We start from the raw sequence: 21389 nt of genomic DNA, 5'->3' as shown, positions 1-21389 counted from the left end.
TTGGTAAGAAGTCTCGACATCACTACCTTGGATGCCAAGTAAACACTTGAACTTGCCTGAATCATACTTGAGCATTCTGAACAGTCCTGTCGAATGTTCAATAATCTTCATTTCGGCAGAATCATTTCCAATACTTCGTTTTACACATTGCTCCTGCATCAGGGGTCATTACTTGGTCCAAGAGGGGTTCTTGTTTTGTGGAAACCGTTTGTGTGTGCCAAAGAGTCCCTATAGAAGCTTGTTGGTAAGAGAGGCACACTCCAATGGTCTTGCCGGGCACTTTGGCATTCAAAAGACCTATGACATACTCCAAGAGCATTTCTATTGGCCTAAGATGCTTGGGGATGTCCAAGATGTTATCAAGAGGTGTGCTCCATGTCAACAATCCAAGTCCTACTTCAAAACAGGCCCCTATACTCCTTTACCCGTCCCAAATCAGGACCATGGCTGGAGCAGGCTTAGTTTTCTGTGCATTATGTCGCTATCAACATTCCTCTTTTGATCAAACATAGCTCAAGGGCCCTTAGGAGAGTATTTGCAGCATTGCCAAAGTCTTCAAAGTGAGTCCAAGTGTGCATAAACAAGACTTGAGCTAGTAAACAAGGGATTGTTGTACTATTAGTTTACTTTCTATCTTTTATGCTTTATAACCTTTTCTTTTCTGAATTATTATAAGGCATGGGCTGCCGTGTTTTGTGGCTATTAGCAGCTCTTTTTGTGGCCTTAGGATGCTATCTTAGATGAAGGGAGGGGATTGTCTTGCTTGTCCTATAAAAGCAAACACAACCCTTAGACAAAATCAGATTATTTTGAATGAAAAAACCCTAAGAAGCAACCTGCTTTCTTTCTTCTTTATCTTTGCTTTGTGCTTGATAAAACTCCCTTGCTTAGTGCTAGGAGGTTGGATAAGTCCTTTGCTAAGTGCTTGGACGAGTCCTAGGCTTAATTCATTGCTTTGTGTTCGAATTAAGTCATACCTTGAGTCCTAAACAAGCTGAGTTTTCTTTGTTTGTCATTTGGGAATTTCGTGTCTAATATCACTCCAAATCTGATAGTTTTAGTTCAATGTGACTCGTTGTGTGAACCATTTGTCCTTGTTCGTTAGTCCTTGTCAGTCGTTGTGTAAACCATTTCTCCTTGTTCATTAATCCTTGTGTTAAAACAATTGTACTTGTTAATTAGTCCATGTGACTCGTTATGTGAACCATTTGTCCTTGTTCATTAGCCCTTGTGACTCGTTGTGTGAACCATTTGTCCTTGTTTATTAATAAATGTGACTCGTTGTGTGAACCATTTGTCCTTGTTCATTAGTCCTTGTGACTCGTTGTGTTAAACAGTTGTACTTATTCATTAGTCCACGTGAATCGTTGTGTGAACCACTTGTCCTTGTTCATTAGTCCATGTGACTCGTTGTTTAAACCATTTGTCCTTGTTCATTAATCTATGAGCCGTTGTGTTAAACAATTGTACTTGTTCATTAGTCCATGTGACTCGTTGTGTGAACCATTTGTCCTTGTTCATTTGTCCTTGTGACTCGTTGTAAAAACCATTTGTCCTTGTTCATTAATCTATGAGCCGTTGTGTTAAACAATTGTACTTATTCATTAGTCCATGTGACTCATTGTGTGAACCATTTGTCCTTGTTCGTTAGTCCTTGTGACTTGTTATGTAAACCATTTGTCCTTGTTCATTAATCCTTGTGTTAAAATAATTGTACTTGTTAATTAGTCCATGTGACTCGTTGTGTGAACCATTTGTCCTTGTTCATTAGTCCATGTGACTCGTTGTGTAAACCATTTATCCTTGTTCATTAGTCCTTGTGAGTCGTTGTGTTAAATAATTGTACTTGTTCATTAGTCCATGTGACTCGTTGTGTGAACCATTTATCCTTGTTCATTTGTCCTTGTGACTTCTTGTGTAAACCATTTGTCCTTGTTCATTAATCCTTGTGAGTCGTTGTGTTAAACAATTGTACTTGTTCATTAGTCCGTGTGACTCGTTGTGTGAACCATTTGTCCTTGTTCATTAGTCCTTGTGACTCGTTGTTTAAACCATTTCTCCTTGTTCATCAATCCTTGTGACTCGTTGTGTTAAAATAATTGTACTTCTTCAATAGTCCATGTGACTCGTTGTGTGAATCATTTGTCCTTTTTCATTAGTCCTTGTGACTCGTTGTGTAAACCATTTATCCTTGTTCATTAGTCCTTGTGACTCGTTGTGTTAAAACAATTGTACTTGTTAATTAGTCCATGTGACTCGTTGTCTGAACCATTTGTCCTTGTTCATTAGTCCTTTTGTCTTGTTGTCTTAAACAATTGTACTTGTTCATTAGTCCATGTGACTCGTTGTGTGAACCATTTGTCCTTGTTCGTTAGTCCTTGTCACTCGTTGTGTAAACCATTTGTCCTTGTTCATTAATCCTTGTCTTAAAACAATTGTACTTGTTAATTAGTCCATGTGACTCGTTATGTGAACCATTTGTCCTTGTTCATTAGCCCTTGTGACTCGTTGTGTGAACCATTTGTCCTTGTTTATTAATAAATGTGAGTCGTTGTGTGAACCATTTGTCCTTGTTCATTAGTCCTTGTGTCTCGTTGTCTTAAACAGTTGTACTTATTCATTAGTCCACGTGAATTGTTGTGTGAACCACTTGTCCTTGTTCATTAGTCCATGTGACTCGTTGTTCAAACCATTTGTCCTTGTTCATTAATCTATGAGCCGTGGTGTTAAACAATTGTACTTGTTCATTAGTCCATGTGACTCGTTGTGTGAACCATTTGTCCTTGTTCATTTGTCCTTGTGACTCGTTGTTTAAACCATTTGTCCTTGTTCATTAATCTATGAGCCGTTGTGTTAAACAATTGTACTTGTTCATTAGTCCATGTGACTCGTTGTGTGAACCATTTGTCCTTGTTCGTTAGTCCTTGTGACTCGTTGTGTAAACCATTTGTCCTTGTTCATTAATCCTTGTGTTAAAATAATTGTACTTGTTAATTAGTCCATGTTACTCGTTGTGTGAACCATTTGTCCTTGTTCATTAGCCCTTGTGACTCGTTGTCTGAACCATTTGTCCTTGTTCATTAGTCCTTTTGTCTTGTTGTCTTAAACAATTGTACTTGTTTATTAGTCCATGTGACTCGTTGTGTGAACCATTTGTCCTTGTTCGTTAGTCCTTGTCAGTCGTTGTGTAAACCATTTCTCCTTGTTCATTAATCCCTGTGTTAAAACAATTGTAGTTGTTAATTAGTCCATGTGACTCGTTATGTGAACCATTTGTCCTTGTTCATTAGCCATTGTGACTCGTTGTGTGAACCATTTGTCCTTGTTTATTAATAAATGTGACTCGTTGTGTGAACCATTTGTCCTTGTTCATTAGTCCTTGTGACTCGTTGTGTTAAATAGTTGTACTTATTCATTAGTCCACGTGAATCGTTGTGTGAACCACTTGTCCTTGTTCATTAGTCCATGTGACTCATTGTTTAAACCATTTGTCCTTGTTCATTAATCTATGAGCCGTTGTGTTAAACAATTGTACTTGTTCATTAGTCCATGTGACTCGTTGTGTGAACCATTTGTCCTTGTTCATTTGTCCATGTGACTCGTTGTTTAAACCATTTGTCCTTGTTCATTAATCTATGAGCCGTTGTGTTAAACAATTGTACTTGTTCATTAGTCCGTGTGACTCGTTGTGTGAACCATTTGTCCTTGTTCATTAGTCCTTGTGACTCGTTGTTTAAACCATTTCTCTTTGTTCATTAATTCTTGTGACTCGTTGTGTTAAAACAATTGTACTTCTTCAATAGTCCATGTGACTCGTTGTGTGAATCATTTGTCCTTGTTCATTTGTCCTTGTGACTCGTTGTGTAAACCATTTATCTTTGTTCTTTAGTCCTTGTGACTCATTGATGCGTATAGAGGGGGGGTAAAAATTTTAATAAATTTTAGCGGGAATCCCGAATAAATTCAGTCCAAATAAGCCCAAAATAAATTCGACGGTTAATAAAACTACGGGTTGACAGGTTGAAGCAAGTACGCATAAAACATGGATGGGCTCAATTAAAGAAAAGGAAATATGCGCAATCGAGACTCAAGACCCGTGGGAACGCTGAAACCGTGTGGGAACAAGAAGAATGCCGTGTGGGAACAAATGAAAGAGCCGAAATGTGGCGGCACCAAGGGGGGGAGAATCAAATTTTATATTTTTGCATTTTCAACCTAGTTTGAATAAAAGTTGACAAAAAGGTCTAGGTTGTAAGTTCTATGTATTCATTCATCCTAGAACTTTCAACTAGCATTTAATGTTTTGCTTGGAGGCCAAGGACTTTTTCCTATAAAAGGACCTAGCCTCCCTCATTTGTAATCATCCAAGTTGAAGAAAAAACCTTTTAGAGAGAGAAACTTGTTGTTTCAATCTTTTTCAAAGAATCGATGATTTCGAGTCTTGCCTTAAACTAAGGACGTGCTCCACAGTTTAAGTTGAATTACTTGACGCGTTTTCGAGTAATTCCCCATTGTTATCGCTATAGGTCTAGTGATAGCAAATATCCCATTGGTTCGATCTCTTCACAAGAAATCGAAGCAAATATCCTTTTATTCTTGCACAACATAAACACAAAAAAACCAAACAAAAGGACTTCCGCTTCGCCAATATCACGCCAAGTGACACGAACTGGTCGGGTTGCACCTAGTGCATTCGGATCTTTCGCCTCACTTGAATTCACAATTAAGTCTTCCGCTACGTATACGCATCACTCATTGTGTTAAAACAATTGTACTTGTTAATTAGTCCAAGTGACTCGTTGTCTGAACCATTTGTCCTTGTTCATTAGTCCTTTTGTCTTGTTGTCTTAAACAATTATACTCGTTCATTAGTCCATGTGACTCGTTGTGTGAACCATTTGTCCTTGTTCGTTAGTCCTTGTCACTAGTTGTGTAAACCATTTGTCCTTGTTCATTAATCCTTGTGTTAAAACAATTGTACTTGTTAATTAGTCCATGTGACTCGTTATGTAAACCATTTGTCCTTGTTCATTAGCCCTTGTGACTCGTTGTGTGAACCATTTGTCCTTGTTCATTAGCCCTTGTGACTCGTTGTGTGAACCATTTGTCCTTGTTCATTAGTCCTTGTGACTCGTTGTGTTAAACAGTCGTTAGTTTATGTGATTCGTTGTGTTAACCATTTGTCCTTGTTCATTAGTCCTTGTGACTCGTTGTGTAACCATGTATCCTTGTTCATTAGTCCATGTGATTCGTTGTGTGTACCATTTGTCCTGTTCATTAGTCTTTGTGACTCGTTGTATAAACCATTTGTCCTTGTTCATTAATACTTGTGACTCGTTGTGTTAAAACAATTGTGCTTGTTCGTTAGTTTATGTAATTCGTTGTGTGAACCATTTTTCTTTGTTCATTAGTCCTTGTGACTCGTTGTGTAAACCATTTATCCTTCTTCATTAGTCCATGTGACTCGTTATGTGAACCACTTATACTTGTTCATTAGTCCTTGTGAGTCGTTGTGTTAAACAATTGTACTTGTTCATTAGTCCATGTGACTCGTTGTGTGAACCATTTGTCCTTGGTCATTAGTCCTTGTGACTCGTTGTTTAAACCATTTGTCCTTATTCATTAATCCTTGTGACTCGTTATGTTACAACAATTGTACTTGTTCATTAGTCCATGTGACTCGTTGTGTGAACCCTTTGTCCTTGTTCATTAGCACTTGTGACTCGTTGTGTTAAACCATTTATCCTTGTTCATTAGTCCTTGTCAGTCATTTTGTTAAACAATTGTACTTGTTCATTAGTTCATGTGACTCGTTGTGTCAACCATTGTACTTGTTCATTACTCCATGTGACTCGTTGTGTGAACCATTTGTCCTTGTTCATTTGTCCTTGTGACTCGTTGTTTAAACCATTTGTCCTTGTTCATTAATCTATGAGCCGTTGTGTTAAACAATTGTACTTGTTCATTAGTCCATGTGACTCGTTGTGTGAACCATTTGTCCTTGTTCGTTAGTCCTTATGACTCGTTGTGTAAACCATTTGTCCTTGTTCATTAATCCTTGTGTTAAAATAATTGTACTTGTTAATTAGTCCATGTGACTCGTTGTGTGAACCAATTGTCCTTGTTCATTAGCCCTTGTGACTCGTCGTGTGAACCATTTGTCCTTGTTTATTAATAAATGGGACTCGTTGTGTGAACCATTTGTCCTTGTGACTCGTTGTGTTAAACAATTGTATTTATTCATTAGTCCACATGAATCGTTGTGTGAACCATTTGTCCTTGTTCATTAGTCCATGTGACTCGTTGTGTAAACCATTTATCCTTGTTCATTAGTCCTTGTGAGTCGTTGTGTTAAATGATTGTACTTGTTCATTAGTCCATGTGACTCATTGTGTGAACCATTTGTCCTTGTTCATTTGTCCTTGTGACTTGTTGTGTAAACCATTTGTCCTTGTTCATTAATCCATGTGAGTCGTTGTGTTAAATAATTGTACTTGTTCATTAGTCCGTGTGACTCGTTGTGTGATCCATTTCTCCTTGTTCATTTGTCCTTGTGACTCGTTGTTTAAACCATTTTTCCTTGTTCATTAATTCTTGTGACTCGTTGTATTAAAACAATTGTACTTCTTCAATAGTCCATGTGACTCGTTGTGTGAATCATTTGGCCTTGTTCATTAGTCCTTGTGACTCGTTGTGTAAACCATTTATCCTTGTTCATTAGTCCTTGTGACTCGTTGTGTTAAAACAATCGTACTTGTTCATTAGTCCATGTGTCTCGTTGTCGAAACCATTTGTCCTTATTCATTAGTCCTTGTGTCTTGTTGTGTTAAACAATTGTACTTGTTCATTAGTCCATGTGACTCGTTATGTGAACCATTTGTCCTTGTTCGTTAGTCCTTGTCACTCGTTGTGTAAACCATTTGTCCTTGTTCATTCATCCTTGTGTTAAAACAATTGTACTTGTTAATTAGTCCATGTGACAGTTATGTGAAACATTTGTCCTTGTTCATTAGCCCTTGTGACTCGTTGTGTAAACCATTTGTCCTTGTTTATTAATAAATGTGACTCGTTGTGTGAACCATTTGTCCTTGTTCATTAGTCCTTGTGACTCGTTGTGTTAAACAGTTGTACTTATTCATTAGTCCACGTGAATCGTTGTGTGAACCACTTGTCCTTGTTCATTAGTCCATGTGACTCGTTGTGTAAACCATTTATCCTTGTTCATTAGTCCTTGTGAGTCGTTGTGTTAAACAATTGTACTTGTTCATTAGTCCATCTGACTCGTTGTGTGAACCATTTGTCCTGTTCATTAGTCCTTGTGGCTCGTTGTGTAAACCATTTGTCCTTGTTCATTAATACTTGTGACTCGTTGTGTTAAAACAATTGTACTTGTTCGATAGTTTATGTGATTCGTTGTGTGAACCATTTGTCCTTGTTCATTAGTCCTTGTGACTCGTTGTGTAAACCATTTATCCTTGTTCATTAGTCCATGTGACTCGTTGTGTGAACCACTTGTCCTTGTTCATTAGTCCTTGTGAGTCGTTGTGTTAAACAATTGTACTTGTTCATTAGTCCATGTGACTCGTTGTGTGAACCATTTGTCCTTGGTCATTAGTCCTTGTGTTAAAATAATTGTACCTGTTAATTAGTCCATGTGACTCGTTGTGTGAACCAATTGTCCTTGTTCATTAGCCCTTGTGACTCGTTGTGTGAACCATTTATCCTTGTTTATTAATAAATGTGACTCGTTGTGTGAACCATTTGTCCTTGTTCATTAGTCCTTGTGACTCGTTGTGTTAAACAATTGTATTTATTCATTAGTCCACGTGAATAGTTGTGTGAACCACTTGTCCTTGTTCATTAGTCCATGTGACTCGTTGTGTAAACCATTTATCCTTGTTAATTAGTCCTTGTGAGTCGTTGTGTTAAACAATTGTACTTGTTCATTAGTCCATCTGACTCGTTGTGTGAACCATTTGTCCTTGTTCATTTGTCCTTGTGACTCGTTGTTTAAACCATTTGTCCTTATTCATTAATCCTTGTGAGTCGGTGTGTTAAAACAATTGTACTTGTTCATTAGTCCATGTGACTCGTTGTGTGAACCATTTGTCCTTGTTCATTAGTCCTTGTGACTTGTTGTGTAAACCATTTGTCCTTGTTCATTAATCCATGTGAGTCGTTGTGTTAAATAATTGTACTTGTTCATTAGTCCGTGTGACTCGTTGTGTGATCCATTTCTCCTTGTTCATTTGTCCTTGTGACTCGTTGTTTAAACCATTTTTCCTTGTTCATTAATTCTTGTGACTCGTTGTATTAAAACAATTGTACTTCTTCAATAGTCCATGTGACTCGTTGTGTGAATCATTTGGCCTTGTTCATTAGTCCTTGTGACTCGTTGTGTAAACCATTTATCCTTGTTCATTAGTCCTTGTGACTCGTTGTGTTAAAACAACTGTACTTGTTCATTAGTCCATGTGTCTCGTTGTCAGAACCATTTGTCCTTATTCATTAGTCCTTGTGTCTTGTTGTGTTAAACAATTGTACTTGTTCATTAGTCCATGTGACTCGTTATGTGAACCATTTGTCCTTGTTCGTTAGTCCTTGTCACTCGTTGTGTAAACCATTTGTCCTTGTTCATTCATCCTTGTGTTAAAACAATTGTACTTGTTAATTAGTCCATGTGACAGTTATGTGAAACATTTGTCCTTGTTCATTAGCCCTTGTGACTCGTTGTGTAAACCATTTGTCCTTGTTTATTAATAAATGTGACTCGTTGTGTGAACCATTTGTCCTTGTTCATTAGTCCTTGTGACTCGTTGTGTTAAACAGTTGTACTTATTCATTAGTCCACGTGAATCGTTGTGTGAACCACTTGTCCTTGTTCATTAGTCCATGTGACTCGTTGTGTAAACCATTTATCCTTGTTCATTAGTCCTTGTGAGTCGTTGTGTTAAACAATTGTACTTGTTCATTAGTCCATCTGACTCGTTGTGTGAACCATTTGTCCTGTTCATTAGTCCTTGTGGCTCGTTGTGTAAACCATTTGTCCTTGTTCATTAATACTTGTGACTCGTTGTGTTAAAACAATTGTACTTGTTCGATAGTTTATGTGATTCGTTGTGTGAACCATTTGTCCTTGTTCATTAGTCCTTGTGACTCGTTGTGTAAACCATTTATCCTTGTTCATTAGTCCATGTGACTCGTTGTGTGAACCACTTGTCCTTGTTCATTAGTCCTTGTGAGTCGTTGTGTTAAACAATTGTACTTGTTCATTAGTCCATGTGACTCGTTGTGTGAACCATTTGTCCTTGGTCATTAGTCCTTGTGTTAAAATAATTGTACCTGTTAATTAGTCCATGTGACTCGTTGTGTGAACCAATTGTCCTTGTTCATTAGCCCTTGTGACTCGTTGTGTGAACCATTTATCCTTGTTTATTAATAAATGTGACTCGTTGTGTGAACCATTTGTCCTTGTTCATTAGTCCTTGTGACTCGTTGTGTTAAACAATTGTATTTATTCATTAGTCCACGTGAATAGTTGTGTGAACCACTTGTCCTTGTTCATTAGTCCATGTGACTCGTTGTGTAAACCATTTATCCTTGTTAATTAGTCCTTGTGAGTCGTTGTGTTAAACAATTGTACTTGTTCATTAGTCCATCTGACTCGTTGTGTGAACCATTTGTCCTTGTTCATTTGTCCTTGTGACTCGTTGTTTAAACCATTTGTCCTTATTCATTAATCCTTGTGAGTCGGTGTGTTAAAACAATTGTACTTGTTCATTAGTCCATGTGACTCGTTGTGTGAACCATTTGTCCTTGTTCATTAGTCCTTGTGACTCGTTGTGTAAACCATTTATCCTTGTTCATTAGTCCTTGTGAGTCGTTCTGTTAAACAATTGTACTTGTTCATTAATCCATGTGACTCGTTGTGTGAATCATTTGTCCTATTCATTAGTCCTTGTGACTCGTTGTGTAAATCATTTGTCCTTGTTCATTAATACTTGTGACTCGTTGCGTTAAAACAATTGTACTTGTTATTTAGTTTATGTGATTCGTTGTGTTAATCATTTGTCCTTGTTCATTAGTCCTTGTGACTCGTTGTGTAACCATTTATCCTTGTTCATTAGTCCATGTGATTCGTTGTGTGAAACTGATGCGAACCAAGCTAGGGACCAAGCTAATGTCTCGGAGTTAGTTGATGGGCTGGACGAGTTGGTTATGAACACTCAAGGGGAGGGTCTGATGTTGGTCCGTAAGTTTCAGCCTTTAAGCTACAATTATCCTTCTCTTGTTAATTTGCTAAGTGTGGAACTTAAGAGCTGATGGCACGCAATCCAAGACGGTCCACAAGACGTTTTTTTTAGCTTATATTTCAGATTATGTTCACAATAAAATGTTAGCTTAAATTGTTGTTTGTCTAAGTTCAATGAACTAGTTGTTTAATGATTGTAATTAAGTGAAGAGTAAATGATAAACTCTTCACTTTGCTAGGCTATGCACGGCTCATTTAGAGGCTATATAATGCCTTCTTTTGCTTGAATAAAATCATTCAGAAATTCCCAACAAAACACCTGTGTTAAAATCGTTTCTTGCTTAGAAACAAAACTGGTTTGGTTGAAACGCGATTTCGATTAAACTTTCGAGTTGTAGATCAATAGGTCTTGGTCTCTCTCACCTTGATCAAGTAATAGGTCTTGCTTGTTCAAACACTATCCCTTTTATTCACAAAAATCAGAACGGGTCGTACCTAGTACGTTCGGTTCGCCAAAAACAGTCCGTCATTTTAATAGTTCTTGTTGTCTCAATCTTACAATACCAGGTCTGCGCGTACCTAGTACGAACAGTCCGCTGCACTGTCCAAAACGTCCTTTATTCCGCTGCTCTATTCGCATCATTTGTGGTATCAGAGCTTCGGCTCTTGATCCTTGTTTAACTATGTCGGTGGATTTTAACAGTCCAGAATTCATTCATCAATTACGGAAAGCCTTGAAACATGCTCGTGAAACTGATGAGCGTTGGCAACCTAGGAGAGGAGAACGAATTGTTGATGCATTCAAAGCGAGTGATCTTCCTGAATTCGTTGGAGGGGCTGATCCCGAGGCCTATTTGGAGTGGGAACGGAAAATCGATCGTTTATTCGATTTTAAAGACTTGGATGATGACAAGAGGTGTAGATTTGCAATTCTGAAATTGAGCAAGGGAGCATCGTTGTGGTATGAGGCGATGAAGGCTAAAAGGGTCCGAGAAGGCAAGGAGAAAATTGATTCTTGGGTGTCCCTAAAACGCAAACTACGGAAAAGGTATGTACCATCGACTCATAGGTTGTCTACTTATCGCAAAATCGCTGATTTTAGACAAGGCAAATTGAGTGTTAGCGAGTACTTAGATGAATTTCAGAATCTTGCTATTATGGGTGAATTGGAGGAAGTAGAGGAACAAAAAATTGCTCGATTTTTGCGTGGTTTAAATTATAACATTGCTAGCACAGTTGAGTTATACCAATATTCTGATTTTGATACTTTGTGTAGTCTTTGTTTGAAAGTCGAATCCCAAGGGAAGCCTAAGTATGGGAGTGGGTCGAATTCAGAACCAAGTAAGCCTAAATCATGGTCTAAACCCGAGTTTAAATCTGTCGGTAGTCCAAGTAACCAGGCCGTGTCTAACACCTCGACCGGCAGCCCTAAAAACACCGCTGGTCAGTCCTCTAAAACCCCGGGAAAGGAGACTAGTTTGGCTAAGGTTCGATGCTTTAAGTGTCAAGGGTTCGGTCATTACCAAAGTGCGTGTCCTAATCAACGAGTTGTGACCTTAAGAGAAGCCTTAGAGTGTCGGGATGAGTTGTTGGCCGAGGAGGAACAAATGGATGAGTTTCTGATTTCTAATGAGAATGAGGAAGGGGAAGAAGAAGTAGAGGGTTATGAGGCACCTAATGTCAATACTAATTTGGTTTTGCGAACATTGAAAGTTGATTCTAAACCAATTGAGTCGGGACAGCGAAACCAACTGTTTCATACAAATTGTAAGGTGAATGATAGATGGGTGAGTCTAATTATCGATGGAGGGAGTTGTACTAACGTTGCCTCTACTGAAATGGTGTCTAAATTGGGTCTTAAGACCACGAAACATCCCCATCCTTATGCGTTGCATTGGCTAGATAACGGTAGTAGTGTCAAAGTTACTAAACAGGCCCGTGTGAATTTGGCAATGGGTTCGTATGTTGATGAGGTTTTGTGTGACGTTATACCCATGGATGCTTGTCATATCTTGTTGGGTCGACCTTGGCAATTTGATCGGGATGTGTTGCATCGGGGAAGGTGTAATGAATATGAGTTGAAGGATAAAGGAAAACGAATTGTGCTCAAGCCTTTATCACCTCAAAACAGCCGTGTTGCTGCCACAAACACGGTTCCCAAGGCTGGTATGTCGTTGTTGATTGGAGAACGGGATGTGGAGCGTGCTATTGATAGTGGTGAACGGGTTTTCTTACTGGTTGCTAAAGAAAATTCGAGTTCTAATGTTGTTTTGCAGGAAAATGACCGAGTTGAAAAGCTCCTTACGGAGTTTAGTGATGTATTTCCCGATGAATTACCGGCTGGTTTGCCTCCTTTTCGGGGCATTGAACATCAAATTGACCTTATTCCGGGCTCATCTCTCCCGAATAAGGCTGCTTATCGTTGTAATCCCGAAGAAACAAAGGAACTCCAAAAGCAAATCGATGAATTGATGGCTAGGGGCTATGTTCGTGAGAGTATAAGTCCTTGTGCTGTACCGGTACTACTTGTGCCAAAGAAAGATGGGTCGTGGAGAATGTGTGTTGATAGTCGTGCCGTGAATAACATAACAATCAAATACCGCTTCCCAATTCCAAGGCTCGATGATATGCTTGACGAGCTTCATGGTTCGGTTATTTTCTCAAAAATCGACCTTAGAAGTGGTTACCATCAGATTCGGATGCGTGAAGGCGATGAATGGAAGACGGCTTTCAAAACGAAGCATGGGTTGTATGAATGGACCGTCATGCCATTCGGTCTTACCAATGCTCCAAGTACCTTCATGAGATTTATGAACGAGGTACTTAAATCTTTCTTGGGCAGATTTGTTGTGGTTTATCTTGATGATATATTGGTGTATAGCAGGAGCATAGATGATCATTTTGAACATTTGAGGCAAGTGTTCGAAACATTGCGAAGTCAGAAACTTTATGGGAAGCGTGAGAAGTGCTCTTTTCTTGTGGAGAGCGTGGTTTTCTTGGGATACGTGGTGTCCAAGGATGGTGTCTCGGTTGATCAATCAAAAATTGAAGCAATTCGATCATGGCCAGAACCTAAAACCGTTAGTGAGGTACGATCTTTTCATGGGCTTGCTTCATTTTACCGTCGGTTTATTCGAGATTTCAGTACCATAACCAGCCCTATAACGGAGTGTTTGAAAAAGGGGAGTTTTAATTGGGGCGGGGCTGCTAAGCAAGCTTTTGAAACGATTAAGGATCGGTTGTGTACCGCTCCTATCTTGGCTTTACCCGACTTTTCTCAACCTTTCGAGGTCGAGTGTGATGCTAGTGGTGTGGGAATAGGGGCTGTTTTGATTCAAGGGAAACGTCCTATTGCCTACTTCTCGGAGAAATTGGGTGGGGCTCGATTGAATTATTGCACTTATGATAAGGAATTTTATGCTATTGTCCGGGCTCTTGATCATTGGAGTCACTATCTCCGTCCTAACCATTTTATATTGCATTCCGATCATGAATCCTTGAAGTATATTAATGGGCCGCAGAAGTTGAATCATAGGCACGCAAAATGGGTGGAGTTCTTACAATCATTTCACTTTTCATCCAAATATAAAAATGGGAAGAGTAATGTTGTAGCCGATGCTTTATCTCGTCGGTATACCTTGCTGTCCATGCTTGATGTCCGTCTTTTGGGCTTTGAGACCTTGAAGGATTATTATGGTGAAGATGTAGATTTTGGTGCAATATATCTTGAGTGCAAATCAGGAGCTAAGGGAGAGTATTTGATTCAAGACGGTTTTCTTTTTAAAGGAAATCAACTTTGTGTTCCTAAGCATCCGATTCGAGAATTACTTGTAAGGGAGGCTCATGGTGGAGGACTAGCTGGTCATTTCGGGGTGGCTAAGACCGTGGAGATCTTGAAAGAGCATTTCTTATGGCCACGATTGCAAAAAGATGTTCACAACATCGTGGGTAAGTGTGTTACTTGTCAAGTTTCGAAGAGCAAGTTCAAACCGGGTGAATATACTCCTTTGCCAATTCCGGTCAGACCTTGGGACGATGTTTCTATGGACTTCATTGTTGCTTTGCCACGCACTCAACGTGGTAAGGATGCTATCATGGTGGTGGTTGATCGTTTTTCCAAGATGGCTCATTTTGTTGCTTGCCATAAAACCGATGATGCTTCTAATGTGGCTGATTTATACTATCGAGAAATTGTGAGGTTACATGGCATTCCAAAGACTATTGTGTGAGATCGGGATTCTAAATTCTTGAGCTACTTTTGGAATACATTGTGGAGGAAAGTGGGTACAAAGTTGCTGTTTAGTACCTCTCACCATCCTCAAACGGATGGGCAAACCGAGGTCACCAATCGTACTTTGGGAACTTTGTTGCGTGGGCTTGTGAGCAAGACACAAAAGGATTGGGATCTCAAGCTTTCTCATGCCGAATTTGCTTATAACAGGTCGCCTACTCATGCTACGGGTCATTCGCCATTTGAAATTGTATACGGTATTAATCCTTATCTTCCTTTGGATTTAATTCCGTTGCCTAAAGATGAGTTGGTGCATAAAGATGCCGAGTCCAAGTTGAAAGCAATGTTGAAGCTCCATGAGCAAGTCCGTGCAAGAATTGAAGCCGTGAATGCAGCCTATAAACGCAAGTCAAGCAAGAATAAGAAGCCAAGGGTGTTTGAGGTTGGAGACTTGGTTTGGGTGCACTTGAGGAAGGAGCGTTTTCCTAGCAAACGAAAGAATAAACTCATGCCTAGAGCGGAAGGTCCTTACAAGATTGTGGGACGAGTGAACAACAATGCTTACAAGGTTGAACTTCCCGGTGATTATGGTGTTCACGCCACTTTTAATGTTGGTGATCTCTCTCCTTATTTGGATGATGATGGCCTAGCTGAATTGAGGTCAATTCCTTTTCAAGGGGGAGGGGATGATGCGAACCAAGCTAGGGACCAAGCTAATGTCTCGGAGTTAGTTGATGGGCTGGACGAGTTGGTTATGAACACTCAAGGGGAGGGTCTGATGTTGGTCCGTAAGTTTCAGCCTTTAAGCTACAATTATCCTTCTCTTGTTAATTTGCTAAGTGTGGAACTTAAGAGCTGATGGCACGCAATCCAAGACGGTCCACAAGACGTTTTTTTTAGCTTATATTTCAGATTATGTTCACAATAAAATGTTAGCTTAAATTGTTGTTTGTCTAAGTTCAATGAACTAGTTGTTTAATGATTGTAATTAAGTGAAGAGTAAATGATAAACTCTTCACTTTGCTAGGCTATGCACGGCTCATTTAGAGGCTATATAATGCCTTCTTTTGCTTGAATAAAATCATTCAGAAATTCCCAACAAAACACCTGTGTTAAAATCGTTTCTTGCTTAGAAACAAAACTGGTTTGGTTGAAACGCGATTTCGATTAAACTTTCGAGTTGTAGATCAATAGGTCTTGGTCTCTCTCACCTTGATCAAGTAATAGGTCTTGCTTGTTCAAACACTATCCCTTTTATTCACAAAAATCAGAACGGGTCGTACCTAGTACGTTCGGTTCGCCAAAAACAGTCCATCATTTTAATAGTTCTTGTTGTCTCAATCTTACAATACCAGGTCTGCGCGTACCTAGTACGAACAGTCCGCTGCACTGTCCAAAACGTCCTTTATTCCGCTGCTCTATTCGCATCAGAACCATTTGTCCTGTTCATTAGTCTTTGTGACTCGTTGTGTAAACCATTTGTCCTTGTTCATTAATACTTGTGACTCGTTGTGTTAAAACAATTGTGCTTGTTCGTTAATTTATGTGATTCGTTGTGTGAACCATTTTTCTTTGTTCATTAGTCCTTGTGACTCGTTGTGTAAACCTTTTATCCTTGTTCATTAGTCCATGTGACTCGTTATGTGAACCACTTATCCTTGTTCATTAGTCCTTGTGAGTCGTTGTGTTAAACAATTGTACTTGTTCATTAGTCCATGTGACTCGTTGTGTGAACCATTTGTCCTTGGTCATTAGTCCTTGTGTTAAAATAATTGTACCTGTTAATTAGTCCATGTAACTCGTTGTGTGAACCAATTGTCCTTGTTCATTAGCCCTTGTGACTCGTTGTGTGAACCATTTATCCTTGTTTATTAATAAATGTGACTCGTTGTGTGAACCATTTGTCCTTGTTCATTAGTCCTTGTGACTCGTTGTGTTAAACAGTTGTACTTATTCATTAGTCCACGTGAATCGTTGTGTGAACCACTTGTTCTTGTTCATTAGTCCATGTGACTCGTTGTGTAAACCATTTATCCTTGTTCATTAGTCCTTGTGAGTCGTTGTGTTAAACAATTGTACTTGTTCATTAGTCCATCTGACTCGTTGTGTGAACCATTTGTCCTGTTCATTAGTCCTTGTGGCTCGTTGTGTAAACCATTTGTCCTTGTTCATTAATACTTGTGACTCGTTGTGTTAAAACAATTGTACTTGTTCGATAGTTTATGTGATTCGTTGTGTGAACCATTTGTCCTTGTTTATTAGTCCTTGTGACACGTTGTGTAAACCATTTATCCTTGTTCATTAGTCCATGTGACTCGTTGTGTGAACCACTTGTCCTTGTTCATTAGTCCTTGTGAGTCGTTGTGTTAAACAATTGTACTTGTTCATTAGTCCATGTGACTCGTTGTGTGAACCATTTGTCCTTGGTCATTAGTCCTTGTGTTAAAATAATTGTACCTGTTAATTAGTCCATGTGACTCGTTGTGTGAACCAATTGTCCTTGTTCATTAGCCCTTGTGACTCGTTGTGTGAACCATTTATCCTTGTTTATTAATAAATGTGACTCGTTGTGTGAACCATTTGTCCTTGTTCATTAGTCCTTGTGACTCGTTGTGTTAAACAATTGTATTTATTCATTAGTCCACGTGAATAGTTGTGTGAACCACTTGTCCTTGTTCATTAGTCCATGTGACTCGTTGTGTAAACCATTTATCCTTGTTAATTAGTCCTTGTGAGTCGTTGTGTTAAACAATTGTACTTGTTCATTAGTCCATCTGACTCGTTGTGTGAACCATTTGTCCTTGTTCATTTGTCCTTGTGACTCGTTGTTTAAACCATTTGTCCTTATTCATTAATCCTTGTGATTCGTTGTGTTAAAACAATTGTACTTGTTCATTAGTCCATGTGACTCGTTATGTGAACCATTTGTCCTTGTTCATTAGTCCTTGTGACTCGTTGTGTAAACCATTTATCCTTGTTCATTAGTCCTTGTGAGTCGTTCTGTTAAACAATTGTACTTGTTCATTAATCCATGTGACTCGTTGTGTGAATCATTTGTCCTATTCATTAGTCCTTGTGACTCGTTGTGTAAATCATTTGTCCTTGTTCATTAATACTTGTGACTCGTTGCGTTAAAACAATTGTACTTGTTATTTAGTTTATGTGATTCGTTGTGTTAACCATTTGTCCTTGTTCATTAGTCCTTGTGACTCGTTGTGTAACCATTTATCCTTGTTCATTAGTCCATGTGATTCGTTGTGTGAACCATTTGTCCTGTTCATTAGTCTTTGTGACTCGTTGTGTAAACCATTTGTCCTTGTTCATTAATACTTGTGACTCGTTGTGTTAAAACAATTGTGCTTGTTCGTTAGTTTATGTGATTCGTTGTGTGAACCATTTTTCTTTGTTCATTAGTCCTTGTGACTCGTTGTGTAAACCATTTATCCTTGTTCATTAGTCCATGTGACTCGTTATGTGAACCACTTATCCTTGTTCATTAGTCCTTGTGAGTCGTTGTGTTAAACAATTGTACTTGTTCATTAGTCCATGTGACTCGTTGTGTGAACCATTTGTCCTTGGTCATTAGTCCTTGTGTTAAAATAATTGTACCTGTTAATTAGTCCATGTAACTCGTTGTGTGAACCAAATGTCCTTGTTCATTAGCCCTTGTGACTCGTTGTGTGAACCATTTATCCTTGTTTATTAATAAATGTGACTCGTTGTGTGAACCATTTGTCCTTGTTCATTAGTCCTTGTGACTCGTTGTGTTAAACAATTGTATTTATTCATTAGTCCACGTGAATAGTTGTGTGAACCACTTGTCCTTGTTCATTAGTCCATGTGACTCGTTGTGTAAACCATTTATCCTTGTTAATTAGTCCTTGTGAGTCGTTGTGTTAAACAATTGTACTTGTTCATTAGTCCATCTGACTCGTTGTGTGAACCATTTGTCCTTGTTCATTTGTCCTTGTGACTCGTTGTTTAAACCATTTGTCCTTATTCATTAATCTTTGTGAGTCGTTGTGTTAAAACAATTGTACTTGTTCATTAGTCCATGTGACTCGTTGTGTGAACCATTTGTCCTTGTTCATTAGTCCTTGTGACTCGTTGTGTAAACCATTTATCCTTGTTCATTAGTCCTTGTGAGTCGTTCTGTTAAACAATTGTACTTGTTCATTAATCCATGTGACTCGTTGTGTGAATCATTTGTCCTATTCATTAGTCCTTGTGACTCGTTGTGTAAATCATTTGTCCTTGTTCATTAATACTTGTGACTCGTTGCGTTAAAACAATTGTACTTGTTCGTTAGTTTATGTGATTCGTTGTGTTAACCATTTGTCCTTGTTCATTAGTCCTTGTGACTCGTTGTGTAACCATTTATCCTTGTTCATTAGTCCATGTGATTCGTTGTGTGAACCATTTGTCCTGTTCATTAGTCTTTGTGACTCGTTGTGTAAACCATTTGTCCTTGTTCATTAATACTTGTGACTCGTTGTGTTAAAACAATTGTGCTTGTTCGTTAGTTTATGTGATTCGTTGTGTGAACCATTTTTCTTTTTTCATTAGTCCTTGTGATTCGTTGTGTAAACCATTTATCCTTGTTCATTAGTCCATGTGACTCGTTATGTGAACCACTTATCCTTGTTCATTAGTCCTTGTGAGTCGTTGTGTTAAAAAATTGTACTTGTTCATTAGTCCATGTGACTCGTTGTGTGAACCATTTGTCCTTGGTCATTAGTCCTTGTGACTCGTTGTTTAAACCATTTGTCCTTATTCATTAATCCTTGTGACTCGTTATGTTACAACAATTGTACTTGTTCATTAGTCCATGTGACTCGTTGTGTGAACCATTTGTCCTTGTTCATTAGCACTTGTGACTCGTTGTGTTAAACCATTTATCCTTGTTCATTAGTCCTTGTGAGTCATTTTGTTAAACAATTGTACTTGTTCATTAGTTCATGTGACTCGTTGTGTCAACCATTGTACTTGTTCATTACTCCATGTGACTCGTTGTGTGAACCATTTGTCCTTGTTCATTTGTCCTTGTGACTCGTTGTTTAAACCATTTGTCCTTGTTCATTAATCTATGAGCCGTTGTGTTAAACAATTGTACTTGTTCATTAGTCCATGTGACTCGTTGTGTGAATCATTTATCCTTGTTCGTTAGTCCTTATGACTCGTTGTGTAAACCATTTGTCCTTGTTCATTAATCCTTGTGTTAAAATAATTGTACTTGTTAATTAGTCCATGTGACTCGTTGTGTGAACCAATTGTCCTTGTTCATTAGCCCTTGTGACTCGTCGTGTGAACCATTTGTCCTTGTTTATTAATAAATGGGACTCGTTGTGTGAACAATTTGTCCTTGTTCATTAGTCCTTGTGACTCGTTGTGTTAAACAATTGTATTTATTCATTAGTCCAAATGAATCGTTGTGTGAACCACTTGTCCTTGTTCATTAGTCCATGTGACTCGTTGTGTAAACCATTTATCCTTGTTCATTAGTCCTTGTGAGTCGTTGTGTTAAATAATTGTACTTGTTCATTAGTCCATGTGACTCATTGTGTGAACCATTTGTCCTTGTTCATTTGCCCTTGTGACTTGTTGTGTAAACCATTTGTCCTTGTTCATTAATCCATGTGAGTCGTTGTGTTAAATAATTGTACTTGTTCATTAGTCCGTGTGACTCGTTGTGTGATCCATTTCTCCTTGTTCATTTGTCCTTGTGACTCGTTGTTTAAACCATTTTTCCTTGTTCATTAATCCTTGTGACTCGTTGTATTAAAACAATTGTACTTCTTCAATAGTCCATGTGACTCGTTGTGTGAATCATTTGGCCTTGTTCATTAGTCCTTGTGACTCGTTGTGTAAACCATTTATCCTTGTTCATTAGTCCTTGTGACTCGTTGTGTTAAAACAACTGTACTTGTTCATTAGTCCATGTGTCTCGTTGTCAGAACCATTTGTAAGTTCATTAGTCCTTGTGTCTTGTTGTGTTAAACAATTGTACTTGTTCATTAGTCCATGTGACTCGTTATGTGAACCATTTGTCCTTGTTCGTTAGTCCTTGTCACTCGTTGTGTAAACCATTTGTCCTTGTTCATTCATCCTTGTGTTAAAACAATTGTACTTGTTAATTAGTCCATGTGACAGTTATGTGAACCATTTGTCCTTGTTCATTAGCCCTTGTGACTCGTTGTGTAAACCATTTGTCCTTGTTTATTAATAAATGTGACTCGTTGTGTGAACCATTTGTCCTTGTTCATTAGTCCTTGTGACTCGTTGTGTTAAACAGTTGTACTTATTCATTAGTCCACGTGAATCGTTGTGTGAACCACTTGTCCTTGTTCATTAGTCCATGTGACTCGTTGTGTAAACCATTTATCCTTGTTCATTAGTCCTTGTGAGTCGTTGTGTTAAACAATTGTACTTGTTCATTAGTCCATCTGACTCGTTGTGTGAACCATTTGTCCTGTTCATTAGTCCTTGTGGCTCGTTGTGTAAACCATTTGTCTTTGTTCATTAATACTTGTGACTCGTTGTGTTAAAACAATTGTACTTGTTCGATAGTTTATGTGATTCGTTGTGTGAACCATTTGTCCTTGTTCATTAGTCCTTGTGACTCGTTGTGTAAACCATTTATCCTTGTTCATTAGTCCATGTGACTCGTTGTGTGAACCACTTGTCCTTGTTCATTAGTCCTTGTGAGTCGTTGTGTTAAACAATTGTACTTGTTCATTAGTCCATGTGACTCGTTGTGTGAACCATTTGTCCTTGGTCATTAGTCCTTGTGACTCGTTGTTTAAACCATTTTTTCTTATTCATTAATCCTTGTGACTCGATATGTTAAAACAATTGTACTTGTTCATTAGTACATGTGACTCGTTGTGTGAACCATTTGTCCTTGTT

The sequence above is a fragment of the Silene latifolia genome, chromosome 9 (genome assembly GCF_048544455.1).
Source record: "Silene latifolia isolate original U9 population chromosome 9, ASM4854445v1, whole genome shotgun sequence".
In the NCBI taxonomy this organism is placed as follows: domain Eukaryota; kingdom Viridiplantae; phylum Streptophyta; class Magnoliopsida; order Caryophyllales; family Caryophyllaceae; genus Silene; species Silene latifolia.
Note: the sequence above shows the minus strand (reverse complement) of the source record.